The sequence below is a fragment of the Anser cygnoides genome, chromosome 9, assembly GCF_040182565.1.
Source record: "Anser cygnoides isolate HZ-2024a breed goose chromosome 9, Taihu_goose_T2T_genome, whole genome shotgun sequence".
Lineage (NCBI taxonomy): Eukaryota > Metazoa > Chordata > Aves > Anseriformes > Anatidae > Anser > Anser cygnoides.
Genome location: NC_089881.1, coordinates 23914979 through 23922172, shown reverse-complemented (window position 1 = coordinate 23922172; position 7194 = coordinate 23914979).

The window sequence follows — 7194 nt, the reverse complement described above, 5'->3', positions numbered from 1 at the left end:
AATCATGAGAGGCAGGTGGAAGGAAATCTGAAGTATATGAGTACTAGAATAATTTTTTTATTGATAAATCTTGACATATAATCCAAACTAAAAGTTCACTGTGCCATTCGGATGCCAAAAACAAGTCCTGTTTTATTTGCATGAAAGCTGGAGGAGGAGACAGGGAAGGAATATTGTTGCCTTTTCTCTTTCTTAGAGCTAGGAGGTTTTGTTGCTTGGAAAAAGTACCCCTCCATGCATACGTGTGTACTTATCGTGGAGTGAGGTTTCTGAAAGGCTGTGAAATGTACTTTTTCCTTCAGAGCACGGAAGGATGGCTTTCTCTGTGGTTTAGTGAAACTTTCACTCATACCACTCTGTTTACTCTTACCTGTGTTGGAGAGCTGAATGAGGTGAAATACCTATTCCTGTCTAGTGTTTGAAGACTTTTTTGGAGACAATGTTGTATTTCTTCAGAATGGCCAACTTCCTGCCAGGTCAAGCAGAGTGTGGGCTGTTTTTGTGTTTCTGTGTATGTGTGCACAGATAAATAGTAGGATTGGATCCCTGCTTTCAAATAAAACCGGCAATGTTAAACCCTTCATGAGTCCGATTCAGTTGTTGCTAAGCTCAGTGGGAGTTTTGCCTATGGGAAAAACAGAACCTTCACATTAACTTTGATTTCATTCAAGCTCATTTTTGGAAAAACAGCTGATCCACCGGAATACTGTGAATACCACATCTGTGAGTGCTAACGGCTGTTTTTACCGTGTATGATTACCATGAAACTGCTTTGAAAAATCTTAGCAGTAAAGAGTATGAGCCCTTGATTCCTCTCACTAGAATTAATTCAGTTTTCATGAGCACACACAGAACAACAAACTATTAATTGCAGCTGTTACTGACATCCTGAGCATCTCCCATCACTGACAGCACGAAGAGGAAGTATTTGGACTGCAACAATTGGAATTCGGGAGTTCAGCTGAACTCCTTGCTTGTTACAACTTGCAGCAGTAGTGGGGTGGGAGGCAGAGATAAAACAGCTGGGAAAATGGATGGTGGCGTACTCAAGCCAGCAGAAGCTCGGTTTAGGCTTAGCAAAGTTAACTTGGATCCACGTCCTGTAGAACAGCCTCTCCCACCAGCGTGCAGCAGTGAAGACATCTCTGTTGCTACTGCCAAGATTCATGATCTCCTGGCATGTGGGAATAATCAGTAGCTGAACGTGCCTGTCCAAAACTTCTTTGTGGAAATAAGTGAGACTGTAGCCAGTGGCAACGTTTCCACTGGTTCCAGTTCTTCGCTGTATTGTATTGTATCCTGGAGGAGAGATGAGGCAGCAGGGCCAGAGGGGAGTTTGCAGGCTCTGGACAGCGATGGGGAAAGGAGGATGAGAGTGCAGTTCACATCAGGCATCTAATGCAGGTGTTCTGAAAAATCCTTGGAAAGAAACTTTTTTTGCAGTGATTATGTAAGTGCAAGTGAAGTGATGTGAATCCTCCTCAGGGTATTAGTCATAGCGCAGACGCTGTCTTGAAACATCTCCAGTTGATACATCTGTATTTTAAAAAGAGATCACTTGGCTATGGTGGGACTTGCAAGTGTGGCTTGTGAGAAATATGAATCGTCACTGGCTTCTTTTCCTCTTGTGAAGCATTTTGCAGTCCTATGTTATGTATTCCTCCTAATTGTTCGCTATTGGAAAACCTGGTCAGTAGGGAGTTGTTTTTCTCTCTCTGAAATGACAAATACAAACTTAATTGAAAGGGAAATGATTTTTTTTTCAGATTTATAGATTTATAAGGCAAAGAAGCTGCATGAGTAACTTTAATTAAATTCATTTTCCTGCAGAGCTTTTCATTGTTTCAGTTACTAAAATCTCTACACATGTTGCTCCTCCTAGCTTTTCAATTTGCTTGCAAGATGTTATTTAAATGCTTGTCAGCTGCCTAAGAGGAGCAGGTATTATTTCAGATGTTGTGCAGGAGAGAGGGGGAAAAAAAAAAAAAGATGGCTTTTATTATTTCTGTTCTACTTCATGTGGGTAAATATAAGTCAACACCTACCTGATTTGAGTGATAAATCAAAGCAGGTAATTGAAGAAAATGACAGGACTGTTATCTTTGGCCTTTGGCTGAGTAACCAGGAGACCACATGGTAGTGATAAGAATGCTTTGAATACCATTAAGTAGGTAATTAAGATGCCTGAGAGGATTATTGAGCTATTAAGTCCTCATATTAGCTTTATATATATGTGGAGTAGCAAGGGCAAAGCTAGTAGAGAGGAAGCTTCTTGTGGCTACTGAAATATTTTTATCTGGAGGGAGAAAAGGGAGCGATGGAGATTGCAGCACTGATGGAAAAGACAATGCTGAGTATTTTCAATGCAGAAGAAAAAAAGATCGCTTGGAAATGTTGTAGAATGGCAATGTTTTGTGGAAGGAGACATGACATGATTTGTCTAGCTGTGACGTTACTGCAACAGAAAATAGTCGCAGAGAATTGTTTTATCAAAGAAGCAGCATGATTCCTATGGAGATTAAAAAAGGAATCGTGGTCTCTGAGCTACTGGAGATTAAGAGGCAGATGGATGAGACTTGAGTGAAGAGAAAGCAGTTTTGTTCTTGCGCAAAGGGTGTACCTGCTACTTTCATTTCAGTCAGCAGCGACTTCTTTTTGATCCAGGAACAATGCAAGAATGAGGGAAATTAAAGTTCTTAAACAATATGGTTTGCTTTTTCTTTGCTGAACCACTCTTAGAGAACTTGCATTGAAAATATGATAAGTATGTGTATAAAACAAGAGGCTGCTTCACAAAGAGATGGAGACCTGACCCCACAGCACTGGAAGGAAGAGAAATGATTTCCTCTAGCTGGCCTGCTGAGGAGAGCAGTGGGTTTGGTGATGGTGCTTCAATGAAAACAGCCAAAAGAGGTGCTAGTACTACTGTGTTTAAATAGGAAGGATGTTTGCTCTTGCAGACCTTTACATCTGAGCCTTCACGGTTTGCTGCGTTGTTTGCTGCGTTGTTTGCTTTTATTTTTTAATCTTTATTTCATTTTCTGTTAGAAACAGAAGAAAACTTTTGTTGTCAGTTAAATGCCTCTAAAATTTCTACACCATCTGGTATGAAATTTTCAGGGAGACTAACAATAAAACAGCAGGTGAAGGTGATTAATATAAATAAATAAATTAATGAATACTCAATGAAGTTCCTGAATAGGTCAAAGGACGGTTATCATTGATGTTTTAATATGCAGACTGTTTATTTAAAGAAGGATAAAGACATCACACTGTGAAGATAAGCTCTAATTATCATAAAGTCTATTTCACATGAGAAACTGGTATTTTAATTCAAAAGGAAATATTCATAAGTCATCTTAGTTTATAATTTGAATATAATATGATGAAACCTGTTAATAAGACAAGTGGGATTTCTTTCTTTTTTTTTTTTTTGCCATCACAACAGGTGGCTGTGTAACACAGTCCTAACAAAGTGGCCCTTCAGAAACAATAACCTCATGAATTTTAAGAGGAATTTCAAACATGTATCAGGGATACAGCAACAGGATCTCATCTGGTGTGGTGAAGGAATCAAGAGTTAGCTCCAAAGGCTGGTGAAGTTTGTGAGGCAGCTTGCATTGACTTTGGGCAGTGGGTTAGTTTGCGTGATACTGAGCAAAGCTGTAAGGTTTGTAAGGTTTCAGCCTGTGGGTGTTTGTGTCTTGATCAATGAAAAATAAATGAATATTGATATAATTGGAAAAAGATTATTTGAACGCTAGTGTGATACAGCTGGTAGGAAAATTTTGTTTATTGGTGGGGTGAGGAGAAATTCAATACCGAATAACAACTCATGAAAGCTTTATCATGCAAAGATAAAACACAAGAGTAAACACAACTCACTGCACAATGAGCATAAACTTGGTTTGTATGAGAAACAGGTATTCTACTTCAGTGGTGCACAAATATTCATAAACAACTTGGCCCGGTGTAAGATTTTCTGGCTGTTTTATTCCAGGGAAGTTCTGCCTAAATTTGTGGCTGGGCTAAGAAACTTTGTCACGTGTCATTCAATTTTTGGTGCAGCTTGCTTCGTTTAATTAGGCAATTAATCCACGGGGTGAGGCCATGTTTGTCCTTGCTGTGGTGCCCATAAAACATGTGGCACATCCGCACCTTTTATGCTTTCCATACAGATTTAGTGCGTCAGGTGGGCAAGGTTTGGTAATGTGTTTTAAGTGAGATGTCCAGGTTGGAACGATGAAGAGGAAAGAAAACTTTTCAAAACTTTTTTTTTTTTTAGTAGTTTCTGGTAAATCTCAGTTTAAAAGTAAAAATATGAGCTTAAAAACTGAGGTTTGTATTCACCCTTGTCTCTTAAGAGAGGCTTGAGCCTTCTTTTGTGATAGCTTGGATCGTGCTGTGTTGTGCTGACAAGGCAGCTCTGCTGCATCTGATGTACAGTCGATTACTTGGCATGTGAAGCAGTGAGCTTTTTAAAAATTTTGTTTTGCATTTGCAATATATAGCAGTGCTGATGGAGAGGATTAGTGGGTAATAGCAAGCAACAATACATGCTTTTGACTGTTGGGTAAGGAATATTGAGTTTTGAAGAGGCTGAATGGCTTTGGTGGTTTGGGAACGGTCGGTTTGTTGGACCTGTAAGCATGGAAGAGTGTGCAAATCTATTGAGCAAATTTAATTTGGTTTAACATGTGGTAGAAGAAGCAGATGCTGCCTTTGTCTCTGCTGGGCTCCTGCTGGAGCCCGAGCCATGGGTGGGCTTTACCCAGCACCCACCGACCTCAGCTGGGGAGCTTCCATCGATTGTGTCTGAAGTGGATCATGTCCAGGGTGGTCTTCCTTGGTCACCCTCAGCTGCCACTTCTGACCAAATCCCAAGTTGTACATCGCATGCTGAAACTCTGGTGTCATATTCCAGGGCTTTGAGACTTGCCAGTTAGTTATGAATGGTCTAAACAATTACGTACCAATCACTTCGTGGAAGATTTTTGCACAGTGTGGAAGCTGTGTGCACCCTCCCTGTACCCTCTCAATTTATGGTAATTGGAAGTTCAGACCAGATTTTGTTCTTCCTAATTTCACTGTTGATTCGGTGATTATTCCGGTGTTTTTCAGTGTAATTCCATTGTAATGGCTTTGCTAACGTGCTAGTATGTCTCAGTAGCAAGCTATTTAATTTATCTTGAAATAGTGTATTTTTTTGGCATAACAGAGGACATAGAATTATATACATTGTTCAGTCTGACTCCTATTATTCTCCAAAGGGTATAAAAATGGAAAAGAATGAAAAGTGGTTTAAGTGGATATATGGTTATGAATGACATTATGACTGTGTGTAAACACACGTTTCTCTTTTTCTCCGCTGTGACTTCTCTCTCTGACGTGAATGAATGAGATGACCTTCCCCTGGCAGGATAAAGACCAAGTGTGTTCGGAGATGTGTATAATTTATAAGGTATTCTCCATAGATAAGAATAAATATCCTATATAAATCACATCACTGCACAAGTCAGGAAAAATTTTCAATGCCGTGAAATGCTGCAAATCATAGACTGTCAGTTTAGTATGGTTTCAGAAGTGTGTTGGATGAAAAATATATCTGCCACAAAATGAAGCTATGATAATGTATGTTTTGTATGTCTGTGTATTGGAGGGAGTGATCCAGCTCCACAATAAGCACTGAAATATCCATGATTTCATTGTACTCCTGAGCTATCTCTAAAGTCTGCTTGAGTCTCATTACTGTTATACAAGTTGACATTTAAATGCTGGTTTCCTTAATTCAGTGGAGGTCACTGAAGTATAAAATAATTTATTTTACTTCTTTTTAATGCTCTTAGTCGGTATCAACACCCATGGATCTTCATCTGCCGAGAACTCAGGCTGGGTATGTCCTGCTTCTCCAGAAGTTGCGGGATTTATGCAGCGCTGCAGGGAGGGCGAGGGGAGTGAGATGCCATTTAGGAGAACAGGCTGGAACGCTGCTGGCTGGAGCCCTTGCCTTGCTGGCCACTGCCAAAGGGTGCAGACAACTGCATGACCTGGGCAGCACGAGCAGCAGCTGAAGGACCCCCGAGGTGGGGTCCCCGATGTGCTTCAGGCACTGGGGTGTCTGCCTGGATCTGCTGTCTAAGCCATATTCCTCAGAGGCTGGAAAATAAATCTGAATCTGAAGACAGGCTTATAAACATGAACAATGGGAACGCTGATGCTGAGCTGTCTCATGCAGTTTATGGAGGTACAAACTGTGTTATTGATAGCAGCAGGGGACACGTGGGCTGTAATTACATAGCCACAGAACAGGGAATATTTTTTCGAGGTGCCACAGCCCTTGCTTGTTTGCTCTAACCCACTGACACTCTTTCCTTCCAGTGGAAATACGCTCGTGGCTGTTTCTTGCTCCATAGAAATAAGCAGAATGAGTTAATAGAATCAAATACTGAATCTGAGTAAGCAGGAGTAAGCCAGGCTGAAATTTGATTTCTAAACTCCAGTTGAGCTTGAAGAGACGCTCCAAAAAACTTGGAGCAAGAATCTGTTCAGGCTGCTTGGGGAACACCAGGCTGCTTGCAAGGTGAGGTGGCAAAGGGGTGTGGTGAAGACCTCTAAACACTGAACAAAACGAGGCCAGGGGATGTGCACAGCGTTTTGCACCTGGTCTTGTCACTGATGATTTAAAGGAAAAAAAAAAAAGACAAAAACAACAACAAACAAACTTGGAAACAAAAAGCTAAGGCAAGTTATTTAGTTGGATCTTAATGTAAAAGAAGCTTTGGAGCTGTTCCTTTTCTCGTTTATGTACTTCATAAATTCCCAGTCATGTATAAAGAATTGTGTTACAATAAAAATCTTATAAACCAGAAATAATTCTTATATTCATATTTTGCCATTTGATGGTTTCTTGGGCAGAAATGTTATACTAACAAATAAAATTTTGTGCTAGAAAATTTCACGGAGGAAGTCATGACCTAAAATCAGAAGTGAAAATCTTTTGTGCCTGATGAGTTGGCTGAATTGTAAGCAAGTTAGCTAAATGGTCAAAACTGAATGACTCACTTTGCAGTTACTTAGTGAAGTACTGGACGCTTTCGTTTTTGTTCTACCAAGCACATAGGATTATACATTCAATTCCAATCTGAAGCCCGTTTAAGTCAATGCATGTGTTCCTGTTAGAGTCTTGGCAAAACA